The sequence below is a fragment of the Miniopterus schreibersii genome, assembly GCF_964146895.1.
Source record: "Miniopterus schreibersii genome assembly, chromosome: 1".
Lineage (NCBI taxonomy): Eukaryota > Metazoa > Chordata > Mammalia > Chiroptera > Miniopteridae > Miniopterus > Miniopterus schreibersii.
In genome coordinates this window covers 148,026,995-148,043,449 of record NC_138101.1, presented here as the reverse complement: position 1 = coordinate 148,043,449, position 16,455 = coordinate 148,026,995, and the positions used below count along the sequence as shown (strand labels likewise).

At 42.5% G+C, this 16,455-nt stretch overlaps 1 protein-coding gene across 3 annotated transcripts in view; it reads right to left on the bottom strand.

Moving 5' to 3' along the window:
• Nucleotides 1–16,455, bottom strand: part of SEMA6D (semaphorin 6D) — a 522,867-nt gene that overhangs the window by 155,980 nt on the left and 350,432 nt on the right. For all 3 annotated transcript variants that reach the window (XM_081136895.1, XM_081136885.1, XM_081136888.1), the window contains one exon: nt 85–116. The gene's annotated coding sequence lies outside the window, so the exon portion shown is untranslated. The remainder of the gene's footprint in view (nt 1–84; nt 117–16,455) is intronic.

Below are 16,455 nucleotides of genomic sequence, written 5' to 3'. Positions count from 1 at the left end.
ACCGCGGAGCAATAATGTATTCAAAGTCAATAAAATTATGCTGGATTTTCCCAACAAATTGGAGAAGAGTGTAATGTAGCTTACCTTGGAGAAGGTTGGTTTGTGTGGTCAAAAACCTGAAAAAAGGAAAAGAGAAATGAATTAATATTCTATTCCTTCTGACCTTTGTCACCACAATTGTCATTTTGCAATTCGATGTATCTCTTGCTTAAAGTAATAAAATGGTTTAAGCCAAGCTGGATTCTAACCTGAATCCAATTTCTGCATTTAATTCCACTATTAAGTTAGGAATAGGTTCAGCTGAGGGAAATAGACTTGAGTAAAAAACTGTGGTGGGTTAGATACTGTAGTTGTAAAACATTTTTTTGAACTTTCAACAACTGGAAGATCTCAGCTATGTCTTTTTTTTTAAAATTCTCCCTCCACAGATGAGAAAAAAAATTTCTTTGTGCTGAGACACCGTTTCACGGAATGCAACATCATATCTCATCTTTCTTCATGAACTGCTCTAATTTAACAGGTGGGCTGGAACAGCAGGCATTACCAACAGGTTCAGTCATATAACATCCACAACCTGGAAATAACAAGTGGGAAACTTCACATCCTACAAAATAAATCAGTCACTCCATCAATTCCATAAGCCTGAGAGTCTGAAAATTGAAGCAAGGTATTTTGAACAGCACTGTGCAAGAGCTATTGCTGAGTTAGATGCTCAGTTAAGCTGAGCACCGTGTCTTGTTCCCAGTTTTCTTTGCAGAAGCAGTTACTTTATATTTTAAATATGTGTGTCCTCCAACTTTGGCAAGGAAGATTAATTGAAAATACCACTGCTACCACCAAGTGAGGCCATGGTCCATCAATACTCAAGGATTTGAAAAAACTTCCCCAAAGTCACATGATTCCCTGGGGCCCAGGAGCTTTTCCTCTGAGTTGTAAGAGTGCTTCTCTTCTTGGTGTTTTGCCACTGGGGGGAAAAAAAGCATTTAGCAAACAGCTACCAAATTCATCAAAAGGTTAGGAATCTTTTTATTTTAGTGATTTTTCTTTATGGGCAAAATTGATTGGTTTACCTAGAACATGCTTAGCCTTAGGGCAGAAACAGTGCTTTGTACACAATAGTGGACTGGATTTAAAAAAGAAAAAGACAGTTAACATTCGCAAATATAGTGAACCTCAAAAGTGGAAGCAGCAAGATAAAAAGCATGGTCTGAAAGCATACTAAAATTCTTGTATTTATTCAAAACCTAGTGCATGTTTAAATTGCACTGAATTATCGTGTGTGTACTGGCTCTTCATCTTGGTTGGAAATGTACTTACTTTATTGTTAAGTGGGTCAGGAACAGACACTCACATACAGAAACCCGAGTCCAGAGACTCATCAGGGCAGGAAGCCCCAGACGCTGAGCAAGGGGCAAACTGGGAAAATAAGAACCTTGTCCCCGGGGTAATCTCTCCTCCCCTAGCATGTGACTGGTCATGCAGTTTAGACCCCCTGAGTGTTCCTCCCTAAAGAGGAACAAGATAGGACCACAGGCAAGGAAGCACAGAACAGACCGACAGATCTCCAGGGGAAAGGGGGGAAGGAGGGCGGGAAGAGATTAACCAAAGAACTTATAAGTATATACGAACACCCCATGGACACAGACAATGGACAGGTGGGGGCCTGGGGAGGGGTGGGAGATGGGTGCAGGGGGGTAAGAGGAGGAAATGGGGGGCCTCTGTAATACTCTCAACGGTAAATTAAAAAAAAAAAGATAACATCTAGGCCTGGGTTGTATTTCAGCTCCAGGTCCAGATAAGCAGCAAAACCAGACAAGTGGTGACGTGGCTGCCTCAGGACTAGGAGCATTGACTAATGGCCCCCCGCCCTGGCACCGGCCAATCAGTGGAGACCATGGCCCTGAAAGAGCACCCCTGGAAAGCTGATATTCTATTGAGACCCTCCCATGAGACCTTCCCTAAGGTTCCTGCCTGCAAGAAAGAGATAAACATGCTCAGGACAAAGGACCAGGACTTCACTCCCCATCAGGGGAGCACACCCTTGCCATCTCCATCCCTCTGAGGGGACCCCAGGAGACTTGCAACCAGAGGAGCCATGGGCAGGCGCAGCTCATCCCAGGCTTGCCCCTGAACCTGTCTCCAAGGCCCCTTCTCTCTCTGACTTCTCAGGGAGCCAAAGCAGCCAGGCCTCGGCTCTCCTGCTGCTTCGATGCTCTTTCTTGTTTCGCTGTCCCATTTATTCTTGTTGCCATCATGGACCCAATGCCCTTTTGCTCAGTGCTGTGTAGCCCTTCCCTTTGGATATCTCCATCCCCTTTTAACAAATTTAAATTGTCTTTATTCACCACCTGAGATGGCTATTTAGTCTGCCCATGCACCACCACCCCTGAACTTTCAGTTATGACATTTAAATTCACCTGGATAGATTACACTATCACCTTAGTTTCCTGAAACTCCATATATTTTTTGAGAAAACAAATTAAGGCGAGTGCTTCTCCAATTAATCCACAACCTCTATTGCTTCCCTCAATTTCCGCCCCCACAATGACTTTGAAACTACTTTCAGGAAGAGGATTCTCTAAGTGGAAAGTTTGTTGACCTTTCAGAAAAGACAAGGGGTGAAAAAGAGAAGCTAATTCCTTGCCACTGGCTAGAATAAAGTGAGAGGGACTATCTGAACCCTAGTGATATTAATCCTCTTTACTCTGATCTTATCTCTGACCCTCTTCTACTATTTATTGTTTGGCATTTGCAAGTACCATGCTCCCAGCACAGTGATTTGTCTCTTAGGGAAAGTGGTTTCTAAATGTAAGTGTACATAAGAATCCCTGAGGAGCTTATTCAAAATGCAGATTCCTGAGCTCCAACCCAGCTCGGTTAAACCTGAATCTCTAAAGAGTGGGCACCCAGGAATGTTCATTATCAATAAGCTTCCAGGGAATTATGATTAGGTGGTCATTAAATGAAAAGTGATCTTGGGCTGTGCCAAGCACCAAGTGCCAAGCCTTGGGTGGACAGCTTTAATAAGTTGACATCCTATCTTAGAGTATGTACTCAATAAATATTTAAGTTTGAAAAAAATAGTAATAATGTTATTGTCATAATTGGCTGGTTAATATTAATAAAGGAAAGAAAGCAAAGGGAAGCCAGACGTTATAAACACTGTCACATGGGCCACTTCACCAGGAAGCTACAGCTTCACGCTCCCCAGGGAAGCACCGGTCTGCTCCTTGCAGATCACTGGGGGAAGGCATGGATCAAAGGGGGGATCGGCCCACGTGCAGAGAAGTCGGGGCGATGTAGGGAAGGTACTTGCCTGTCAGTCTAGCCTGGGGGACAATGGATTAGCTAGGGGGTGAACCCCATGAGAAGCATGCAAAATCTTGAAAAGTTAATTGGTTAAGCTCCTGGTTAAAGCTCCAGACAAAGGAACCTGTTTCATCTTGCTCTCTCTTGCTTCGTGACCTGCACTCATCCGTGGGCTCGCCTGTTCTCTCTCCATAGTCATGTGGCCTTAAGCAGCCACCTGGCCATGGCTGTGCGGACCCCACACACAATGGACTGCAGCTGGGAACACAAGGTGAACTCACCAGATACTGGACTGGACTTTAATATGGAACAGAAATTCTGGGCAGTGGCCTTTATTCTGGCCCTGCTGAAGACAAGAATGGACTTTTTCCATGGATGGGAATGGGATTGGAGGGAAATCCCCTTAATTTTACATTATCAATAAAGCTTTCCACGAAAGCCCATCCTTCCATGGAGGCCTCAGGAAATTATTTTCCTCCCAGGACACCAAGAACTCCATTTCCACGGATAACAGTAATATATAAGTGCAATTTGTTCATTATTTGAAAATGTTTTTTCCTTCTTCTTGATGACTTTCAGAGAGATATAAGACTAGCCTTAAGCATAATTTCACTTTGATAATCTATAAATCACTTTCGAAAAGGGGAGAAAATTTAGGTAATATAGACACTAATTAATGTGGCCCTTATTTACTGTTTAACTCCACATAAGTTATAGAAATCTTGACATTTATAGCTGGAAGGACTTCAGAAAAAATTAGTTCAATCCTTTCATTTTTTTTTTTTTTTTTAGGTGAAGAAACTTTCATGTAGAGAAATGAACTAACTTTAGGGTTATTTTATAAATGGGAGTGATCTGAAACATTAATGGAAAGTTTTTGCTGTGATCTTGAATAATTCTCAGGTTTCTGCTTAATTTTCACTCCTTTCCAGTTCAGATGGAAATAGCCACAAAGAGAACAGTGTAAGTAAATACAATTAATTCTAATTAATCATGCACTGTCTTGGATTTGCCTAGAACCAAAATACTACTGAAATGCACACATGACATCCTACTGGTTCTTATTTTCCACCAATTCATGAAACTGTTCATGCTTTTCTTATGATAGCACAAACCTTTCAATTTCTTATTATGGTTAGTATTATGAAAGGCATCATTGTGCCTACATATGTGCCATGAAGTCCTTGAGTGTGGAATGGATGTTTCCAATATACACAGAGTTTGTATGAATGATAATAAACACATTATTATCATTTTCTTTGTAGCATCCTCAGGACTTCACTTCCTTCATCTATTAATGTTGGGATTGAAATAGATGATATCTAAGAATCTAAAAAAATGATTCAATCAAGCTAAAACCAAGTGACTGGCATAAAGATGCCAACTTTTAATTTAAAGCATATATAAACATATTTGAGAAATGATCATCTCTCCCATCACCATCATTTCACTGAAAAGGAAAATTTTAGCACTAAAAGCACAGGAAACACATAATTTCAAACTAAAGACAACCCTTAAATTGAAAAAACACACACATCAGTAAAATACTGCATTGTTCTTATGTTTCCCATATTGCTGTAGATTGGCCATTTTCAACTGGTGTGCTGCAAGAATTTTTAAAACATTCAATACCTGGGAACTCACTTCCTTTTCCTTAGACTGTCAAATAAAAAAATGGCAAGAGCCAACACTACAATAGCTGTCCTGTGTGAATGAATCAAAATTATACCCCCCCTTTTTTTTTGTCAGATCAACAAAATAAATTTTTTGGGGTGCCACAGAATTTTAGTAATTAGTTTATGTGAGCCATGAGATGAAACAGGTTGAGAATCACTGCTGTAGATTCATACCTTTGCCTCGGACCAGCACCATCTATGACCTCCTCTTTGGGAGCCACTGCTATAAAGTTCTACAAAGAACTTAGAGGCGGTATTTCCCTGGTGTATCTGACTCAACACTCAGCCCCTGAGATGCTTCTGAACGAGGATTTCCTGGTTTAGAACAAAGGAGTGTGTGGTTGACCGTATAATTCCCTTTCAGAGAATCTTGGTGAATAATAATACAGATTCAGAGTTCTCATAAAGTAAGGCAAAATGTTAACTTTATTTCATCTAGCATTTAAAATAGTTATTTATCCCAGGAAACAATTTTTGCACACAGCACCTATGAATATTCTGTAAAACTAGTGTTCTGCATAACACACTCTCAGAAAGTAGCCCATGACTTCCCTTAAATCAGCTCCACGTCCTAACCTTCCGCTTATAGTTAACAGGCCCACCTTTCTCCCACTCCCCAGTGGTAACTTTGAGGACTCTCTGACCTACACTCAGCAAATATTAGTTAAGTGGGTTGGAAGTGAGCCTATATGGCAGGCGGCAGCTGCAGGGCCAGAATAAAGCCTAGGAGGAAGGCTGGGTCTTCATGAAGGCAAGGGTGTCCTCCCCTCCCATCAGAGCAAGCCATGTAAGTGGTGACTTCAGGTCTTTTCTCTTCCCCCTCATTTTGGGAAGTTCAGCTGTGTGTAAGGAGACTGAAATAACAGTGGCTTAAATAAGATAACTTTTATTTTTCTCTCGTATACGTAATTACTTATACAGTCCCAAGCAGTGATTCTCAAAGCCCTGGGGGGCAGAATCAGCATCACCTGGAAACTTGTTTGAAATGCACATTTTTGAGACTTTCCCCACGCCTGCTGAATCAAATAGAGGTTCACCAAGCCCTCAGGGTGGTTCTGATGCTAAACTTTCAGAACCACTGTTCCAGAGGTAGTGGTCCAGGACTGGAATGGGGACTCTGCCCCAAGAAGTCATCCAGGAATTCAGGCTCCTTCTCTTGACGCTTCACTCACTGTACCCCATGATGTTTCCCTAGTACACATGATCTCAAATGACTTGCTACCAATGTTTCCCAAAGCTGGCTTCTCCTGAGTTCTTCAGCTATAGGCCTGGTCCAGGCCCTCATGAACTCTACCTGGGCTGCTCCTAATGGCCTCTGTCCTGTCCACTGATTCCAACCTAGTCCATCCCCGTGTAACTATCAGTTACCATTTTTTTTAAATATAATTTTTTTATCTGTCTTACTAGACCATTATCTGATTCCCTGGTGGCAAAGGCCAAAGAACAATGAAGGTCACAGAGTCTTTCAATATCTAACATCTATCTTTTTCTCAATTATCCCTCAGTCCTTTACCTGGACACCTTCTGGATCCCAGCTATAGTAAATACTGTTTCCAGAACCTACCGCGGTGCATCAGCCTCCATGCCTTTGCACACACTGTTCCTCTAGCTTAGAATGCCTATGTTCAACAGCCCCACCCCCACCCCTGCCTGCACGCTTCTTCCAGTCTTCCTTTTTCATTTGAGGAACATCCACTCATCCCTAAACATCTAATCTATACACCGCTTCTGTGGGCCCTTCCTCAACTAACTCACGCTTGGTTACTGCCTTTCTTGTGCTCCCTTTATAGGTATTCCTACGTATTCTAGAACACTATTCAAAGTGTGTCATACTTTTCTGTGTTCAAGTGTGCCCTCCTCCGTAGATAGGGAGCTTCTTGGAAGCAGGCGCTGATACCTATTTGATAAATATTAAATGCCTGTTTGTGCCAGCAAGTATACATCCTGAATCACAGGGCCTTGAACAGAGTCGGTGTCCAGTGGGTGCCCAATAATGGCCGGTTTAAAGCACGAACAAGTGAATGTTTCCTGTAAGTTCTCTCCAGGATGCAATGATTGCAGTTAGCACCTACTTTGGATATAACTGCGGGTGTCCCTGCAAAACAAGCGTGGAACTATTTTAGCTGTTAGTATTGTTGGGTTTGCTAAGTTTGAAAATGGGAAAGTATTGTCAGAGTAAACACTGGCCTTTGAAGAGCAAAAGAAGAAAGTGTAGGAGGGAACAGAGGATGAGAAAAACAACAACACTGGGGTCAGGGCATAAGAAGTGAAATTTCTACGCCCAATGTGTTTGTACCTAGGGAAATTGGGCAAAATGAGTCCTGAAACATCGGTTTCAGCTCTGTAGAGAAACAAATATTATCCTTCCAAGTTTAATGGCACCTGCCCCTCTTGCTGAGAGCAGGAAAACTGATGAGTTTAATTCCCTCAGGCATAGTCGACGGTGGTGCCCCTTCACCCTGAAATCTTTTCTTTCAATTTTTTGAAAAGAGGGAGAATGTCTGGATGCTTGTAGCTTTTCTTCTGATTATTTTAAAAAAATGAAAGTCTTTCTAGGCAATTGTCCAAACCTAAGAGCTTAAATTAAAATGCTCGTTTTCAGAATTTTTCGTGTAATTCCCTATTTGGATTGAGGCTATAGATCTTTTCTTGACTAATCATGGGACAAGTAGCAATGAATACTTCTGAAATGTCAGACCAAGTTAGAATCAAGGACACTTAGCAGAGATGAGTGGGACTGTTGTGGCTCTCAGGAAGAGGCACAAGGGCAAGCCAATTTTTATGATCCATCCTGTGTCAAGACCTAGCTTTGTGGATTCCATCAGTGAGTCCATTCTGGAAGGTTATGTTCACTGTTGTGCTTTGTTACTAATCTGATAAGAAAAACAATGTGATTGCCAACATTGTTACTTTTCATAATGAGCCAAGCCATATACATCTATGCAGTAATGATGAATAATTGTTGGATGTAAAGTATCATGGACTATACTGTAGTTATAATTTCTTTGTCAATTACAGAGCTATTATACAATGCAGATAAAAAATTCGACAATCTTTTCATAATTTTTATGAAGGGTCCTTCTAGATGCAATTTTTAATTTATGTAATTTTCATAGGATGTAATTTGACGTAGTCTCTGTCTCCTAAGAAAAAGGTTTGTTGTAAACACTTTAGCTTGCAATTACCATATAATTAAATGACTCATCACAGAAACTCACTCCACGATCATTGACAAAAACGGCCACACTTACAGCTGAAATTAACAATGAAGAAATGGATCTGCCTCTCATGCATATCCAGGAAGTCAATCACAGCAAAATGGCCCAACCATGACTCCAATTTTGTGATGAGATAAGATTAATCTGTGCTGTCTGAGTCAGAAAAAATTCATATCTTAGGTCCTGTTTTCCCACTCTAAGTATGGCTGGATGCAATAAAGAATGGGGGAAGTCCTTCAGGACAGGGTAAGACATTCTTTAAGTATGTTGGGATGAGATGTTAAAACTCTTTTTCACAACATTTTTCTTCCCCAATAACCCTTCTCTTGTGGCCGACCAAATACATAGATATTGATTTTTAATGAAATGTACTTATGAAAGGGGGATCATATCTTCCCAACTCCCATTATCTTGATTTCTGCTAGAGACTTACATTAGGGCAGAAAAACCCAGGAAATGTCATCAAGAATGCCACTGACAGCAGAAAACAACTGCTCCCTTCTGGATTTCACGCCTATCCTCAAAGTTTATCATTTTATACTGATAGTGTTGTGGTCCTTAGACATATATTTACTGCAGTTAGCTCTCTCTCATTCTCTACTGTGGCTCTTTCAAAATGTTACTCTTTCCGAGTCTACCACATATCTTACCAGTGTCAGCAGGTACTCCTCCTTCTTTGAACCCAGAGACACTAGAAGCCAATACACGGGAACTCTCTCAACATCCTTGAAACTTCTGTGCCCACCTCCACATCCCATTCCCCATCCACACATTTGCTGTCTTTACCTGTCTTCACATGCTTCTCTCCGGACACAATGAAAGCAGTATTTCTCTTACAGTAAAGCTGAACCCTCTAAATTCTGGATCTTATTCTCTCAGCTCTTCTCTCCTATACTTTCAACTTTTAATACATCTTTCCCATCAATATCTCAAATCAAAAAACAAATGACAACTTTCCATCAAACTTTCTACTCCTTAGAAATCAAACTTCTTTAAAAAATTGCTTCCAACCCTTGTTATTGTCTGTAGCCAGCCCACAAAAATGACCCTACACCAGCAACCCATTCTGGCATTCATATCCTTGTATAATTGCCCCTCTTTGAAGCTAGGCTGGACTACTGACACATTTTTTGGCTGAAAAATAATGCAGCCAAGTGACATTGTCTAACCTTTGAAGGTAGGCAAAAAAAGCTCTCGCGCTTTCTACCTGGGTCTCCTAGAACACTTGATCTCTGGGAAGCCAGTCACTATGTAAAAGCCCAGCTAGCCCGGCCAGTGTGGCTCAGTGGTTGAGCATCGACCCATGCACCAGGAGGTAGACAGTTCGATTCCTGGTCAGGGCACACACCGGGTTGTGAGCTCGATCCCCAGATGGGGACACGCAGGAAGCAGCCAATTGATGTTGATGTCTCTCTCTTAGATGTTTCTATCTCTCTCTCCCTCTCCCTTCCTCTCTAAAATTGATAAAAACATTTTTTAAAAAGTCCAACTACCCAGAGATTACTGTTAGGAAACCCAAACCAGCTATGTGAGAGGCAGTGTGGAGAGAGAGAATGAGCCCTATCCAGCCTCAGCACTTTCTATCGTCCAAGGTGAGGCACCTGCCATGGGAGAGGAGCAGCCCTCTTGGACAGTCAACCCAACAGAACCTGCAGATGATTCCAGCCCCAGTCGCGGTCTGACTGCAACTGTATGAGAGATCCTGTACTAGCTTCTGAGGGACAATCTAATGAAGAACCACAAACTGGGTAACTTAACATTGCAGAAATGTATTCTCTCACAGTTCTGGAGGCTAGAGCGCTGAAAGCAAGGTGTCAGCAGGGCCGTGCCCCTCTGAAACCTACAGGTGGAGAATCCTTCCTTGCCTCTTCCTAGCTTCTGCTGGTGGCCATCAATGCTCAGAATTCCTCAGATTGCAGCTGCCTCACTCAGCCTCTGCCTTTGTTTTCACATGTTCTCCCTTTGAGTTTCTCTCACCTTCTCACAAGGATACCAGTCATACTGGATGAACAGCCTACTCTACTTCAAGATGATTTCATCTTACCTAGTTTTATCTATAAAGACCCTATTTCTAAGTAAGGCTACATTCTGAGGTATTATTTTTGAGGGACATAATTCAGCTCACAGCAAACCCTGACCTAGAACCACCCAGGTGAACTCAGTCAACCCACAAAACTGTGAGAGGTAATAATAAATGGTGGTTTTAAGCCACTAAATTTTAGGATGGTTTGCCCCATAGCAAAAGATAACCAAAATACCTTTCTTTACTCACATCTCCTTACTGTAGTCTGGCTTCTGCCAACACACTCTTTTGGTGAGGTCACCAGTGACCTCCTTGGTGTTAAATCCAATGGACAGAGGTGCTGCTCTAGAAGGGTGACATAGCTTATCTATCTACCTCCCTTCCTTCCTGAAGTCCACCAAAATGACCAAATAAATTTGTATGTAAGAATAAATTCATCAAATCCCTGAAAAACAAAGAAGGGGGACATTAGCAGATCAGAAACTCAAAGCATTTCTTAAAGATGGAAAGAAGATAGAATTTGATTGAAAGAGGGAGCGGAAACAAAGCCAAGGAATCCATAGCCTAGGAGAGGAAGACCCCAGGCTCAGAGTCAGCAGGATTGGGAGGCTCTGTCAGGGTTGAACTCAGTCTCCCCTTCCTTCCGTATCCCCCCTCCATGTAGAGCAGCTGCGAGAGACATACTCCCTCACCTACAGTTGCTACAAAAATAGAGTGGCACCTTTCCTTGAGGGCCTCCTACCTTGGGTATTGGAGCCAGAGGGGCAAGGGGCCATGTCCTTGATAAAGGTGGGCTCTACAGACAGGGAGGGAACAAATTAGAGAACACATAGCTCAGCACAGGAGCAAGAGCCATAAAAGGGCTTCCCATACATTTACCCTTTCCCACTGCCACAACCCAGGTGGGTGTGGTGCCCTCTACTGTCCGGCCACCCTCACACCTTGACAGAAGTGATGCTCATGTAACTAATCCAGCCCATCTACTCATGATATCGTTTAACCACTGATGGTGCAGAGCTGTTCAGGTAAGAGACACCTTTAATTCAGAATTTCTCAACCTTGGCACTATTGACATCTGGGGCCAGGAAAGTCCCTGTTGCGGGGATCTGTCCTGGGCACTATAGAATGCAGGACAAACAACGTTCTTGTCCCCTACCCACAAGATGCCATAAGTATTCCCCCTGCCTGGGGTTGTGATAACAAAAAATGTCTCCAGATATTTCTGAATCGCTCTCTATTGAGAACCATTACATTTAATTCATGACTACCAAAGCCCCTCTTTGGCTTTCTGCTTATTACCAGGAGACTATAAAACTCAATTCTCTAGGAAACACTACCCATGTCTAAGTGTAACTGCCTTCTCGGCCTCTACTCCCACTCTCTACATCCTTCCAAGGACTTGCCTGTCCTTCACAGACAGAGCCACAACAGGGGCGCACACTCGCAGACAACATCCAGACACTAGTCCTCACACTGTATTTACAAATGCCTTCAGGGAGGCTTTCTGCAGCCTCAAATGCGTAACTTGTGTTTTCAGATACGTGCAGTTCGTGTGCTGACTGGACACTTCTCCCAGAATAATGGTTCTGTTTGTGCCAAGCCTGAGGACCTGGCTTACAGAAGAGGAAAGGCAGGAGTGGGAGGCTGAAAGCCCAGCACCAAGGATGTGACTCCCTGAAGTTAGTGGAAGGAGTAAACTGTTCTCTGAAGGACTGAGGCAGAAAAGAGAATAGGCTAAAATTCTTCCCTTGAGACAGTTGGCCTTGCTGGGGTTTCATCTGAAGTCATCGCTCCTCTTTGAAAAGGAAATGCTCCCAGGAAAGCCTGACCTGCACCTGGGAGTAGACCTCAGACACCACGTACCCCAGAGAGGAGGGTGCAGCGGGGGGGGGGGCACAACTCTTGGAGAGCGAGAGGGGAGACTTGGTTGGGGTAGAGACTGAAGGAGACTGAAGTCCTTTGGGGGAATCCTTGTGGTAGGCTGACTCTCACTAGAGGGCCTACAAAGCTGGGGGGGGGGGGGCAGGAGCGAGGCGAAGAGACCCCTTCAGCTCAGTCTTTCCATGGTGGGTTGGGGCAAGGAATTTCTTCATTAGTCAGGCACCCAGGTATCTTTCTCCAGTGTTTTCCTGTGGAAGTAGATGCACACATGCAACCTCCAACCACTCTTTTTATAAAGTATACAAGCTGTCCGAGTAAACCAACAATGCTGGCTCAACTCACTTAGCTACAAGAGCAAGCTCACTGCTAATGCAAATGGAGAAAGGGAGGAGGTCCAGGCTCTTTAGTCTCCCAAGATGCCAGTGGTACCTCATTTTGAAAATAACAAGTTGTTATTGCTCCAGAGCAGTGGGCAGCAAACTCTGAGATATTACCTATTTTTGTAAATAAAGTTTTATCAATACAGAAACACACTCATATTGTCTATGGCTGCTTACAATGACAGAATAGATTAGTTAAAATAGACCATATGACCAGCATATTTAAAAATATTTACTATCTTGCTCTTCACATAAAAAGTTTGCTAACCCAGCTCCAGAGCATTGGAAGCAGAATTTTTGTTTTATATATAACATCTAGTTACCTGCTATTCTTCACTGTGCTACAGCTATATTTAAACAGAGCGTGAGATTGTCAATATGAGACTGACAGTTTTGTAGAAGATATGTTTACATTTCTTTATTGTTCCAATAAATGGTGCTTTTCAGGGAGATCTAGGATGCTTCCATGAGGGTCTAAGCAGTCCTTCAAGTCTGCACGAATGTATGGTGAAGAGAGAAATTTGTGGATGGAAGAAGTGCAGATGAGTCTGCTCTGAAAACTCAGGACAGAGCCAGGTAACTGATGGGATGAGGCAGGGTGGAGGGAACCTTGTCTCCCAGGGCCCTTTTCCCCTCCTGGCCATCTTGCCTTTTGCCATCTCTGCTCATTTCCTGTGCCCTGAGGTTCCTCCAGCTGAAGGAAGGGGCTTCCTCCCATGGTCACCCACCCAGGAAAGCCAATGCCCCTTCTCCCGATCTGTTGCTCCTATAATGTGATCACCCTCTGCCCTTCCCTTCCTGGTCCTCACACCCAGATGTCTGACTTTCGCCTCCAGCCTACCCCTATGACAGCTATTCTGGCCCAATGGATGAAGCACCCTGGGGAGAAGAGAGGGAACACAAACACAGACAGGTCTTTTAAAAAATAAAAAACCCATCAAATTTCATTTTGAAACGCCCACCCTGAATTTAAATGCAGTTCTAGCACAAAATGTAGTAAAATAGAGCTTTCTTTACAAATTGATGGCTACAGGGTTGGGGGGCTTGTGAATGCATCTGTTTGGTAGGATTTTTAGTTGAAGAAAATTCATGTAATTCAGCAAAGCACGGTTACTATGAGCCAGCTCCTGGGCATGAGGGAAGCTGTACTCATAGAACTCCGATTTAAAATGGTGTTTGTTTAAAAGTGGTTTTACCTTCCCAAAGTAAAAGCTTATATATCCAATGACTGGACATCAAATCATTTGGATAATGTGACCACCTTGCATTTATTTGCACTTGTTTAATATTTTATAGGTATCCAAAGTATACTCTCACAGAAGTGAGCATGTTTTGTCTTCCCAGCCAGTCTGGGAGGTAGATAAAACACAAGTCATTTGGGGGAAAAAGTAAGTTAAGGCCCAGCTAACCAAGGCTGCACTAGAGTAAGAGAGGACACAAACCAAGACTTTGATTTCTTAGAATTTTCCCTAACATTTTTCCTGCATTTTCTAAATTAGAGCACTGGTTCTCAGGTCATAATGGGCCTTTATTAGTTCTTACAAGAGGCCCTTAAATTCTTATGCCCACTAAACATATCTGTACACTAAGTAAAGGATATATCACAAACACATCTCAAGAAGCCATGAAAAACAGCATATAGTTAACTCATTTTAAAGGCACCTTTGTTATTTTAAAATCAGCAGATATTAAAAGTAAGTGTCCTCATTTTTGAAATGTAGGAAGGGCTGCTCATTTAAAAAGGCTAAGAAACACAGCATGCCCTGTACCGCTCACTAAGTAGCCCCAGGCCTGGCAATAGCAGCAGCCAAACTTGGTTCACAGCTTGGCCTCACCTGGGCACCTCCAAGCCCAACACAAGTAGCAGCCATCTGCAGATCACTTTGTAGTTCATGCTGGGTGGCCCCAGGCAGAACACAGGTGGCGAATGACCTTGGCCTGTACCTCCCCAGAGGACCCAGAGCCAGCATACCCAGTGGAGAGCTTCAGACCATAGTGAAGCACCACCACCTAACTACCTCCACAAGCAACACACTCAAGGGGCAGATGCAACAGGCACCAGAGCACCACTGAAGTAAGTCTTGCTCTGTGGGGTGGACCCCTGCTCAGCCAATCTTTCACAGTGGTCTGAGGTCAGTGGTCGGTGATCACAGCCAGTCCTAGCAGCTGATCAGCCTGAGGGTAAATCCCTCCTATTGATGTGCCAACAGCAATCAAGGCTCAACTACAAGAGGAGGGTGTACACAGCCCACATGTGGGGTGCACCCCAAGTGCCCAACTTTGGTGATCCGGGAGGCTGTGCCCCTGGACCCTACAGATCACCTACTATATAAGGCCACTCTTCCAATCCTGAGAGACATAGCAGCTCTACCTAATATGTAAAAATAAACACAGAGAGGCTACCAAAATGAGAAGAAAAAGAAATGTGTCCCAAATGAAAGAACAGAACAAAACTCCAGAAAAAGAACAAAACAAGATGGAGACAAGCAATCTACTAGATGAGGAGTTCAAAACACTGGTTATAAGGATGCTCAATGAACTTAGGGGGAGAGTATATGAACTTAGTGAGAACTTTAAGAGATAGGAAACATAAAAGAGGAACTAGAAAACAAAAAGGAACCAGTCAGAAATGAAGAATACATTAACTGAAATGAAGAATACATTACAGGGAATCAAGAGTGGAGTAGATGAAGCAGAGAATCAGTTCAGAGATTAGGAAGATAAGGAAGAAGAAAACACCCAATCAAAACAGCAATAAGAAGAGAGAATCCAAAAAATGAGGATAATGTAAGGAGCCTCTGGGACAACATCAAGAGTATCAACATCCACATCATTGGGATGCCAGAAGGAGGAGAGAGAGAGCAAGAAATTGAAAACCTATTTTAAAAAAATAATGACAGAAAACTTTCCTAACTTGGTAAAGGAAATAGACATACAAGTCTAGGAAGGGCAGAGAGTCCCAAACAAGATGAACCCAAAGAGGTCCACACCAAGGCACATCTTAATTAAAATGCCAAAAGTTAAAGACAAACTGAGAACTTAAAAGCAGCAAGGAAAGCAGTTAGTTACCTACAAGGGAGCTCCCATAAGACTATCAGCTGATTTTTCAACAGAAACTTAGCAGGCCAGAAAGGATTGGCAATACTTAAAGTGATAAAAAACAAGGACCTACAATTAAGATTACTCTACCCAGGAAAGTTATCATTTAGAATTGAAGGACAGATAAAAAGCTCCCCAGACAAGAAAAAACCTAAAGGAGTTCATCACCACCAAACCAGTATTATACGAAATGCTAAAGGGTCTTCTTTCAGAAGATAAAAGATATAAAAAGATATAAATATTAACAACAAAATGGCAATAAATATGTACCTATTAACAATTGAATCTAAAAAACAAAACGAACAAACAAAACAGAAACAGAGTCATAGATACAGAGAACATTTTGATGGTTGCCAGATGGGCAGGGGGTTGAGGGGATGGGTGAAAAAGGAGAAGGAATTGAGAAGTACAAATAGGCAGTTACAGAATAGTCATGGGGATGTAAGGTACAACATAGGGAATAATATTCTAATAACTATGCATGGTGTCAGATGTGTGTAAAATTTATTGGGATGATAACTTACACGAGTAAGTTATGTAATGTCTAATCACTGGGGTGCACACCTGAAACTAATATAATAATTTAAGTCAACTGTAATTGAAAAATAAAAAAATAAAATAAAAAGGCTGAGAAACAAACTAATAGGTTGACTGAAGTGGGTACTGCAGGATTTGGGAGAGCTGTAGGGGCCTTGGGTGTGATGTAATCCTGAACAAATGCCCCCTTGGCCTCATTATTCCTTCACAAAGTCACTTAGTCACTGTAACTCCACATAGAGAGGCTGCACACCTGGTGGTTAGGGCTGCAGGCTGGGGCCAGATAGATCCTGAGCTTTATGCATATAAAATAGTACTTACTTTACAAGGTT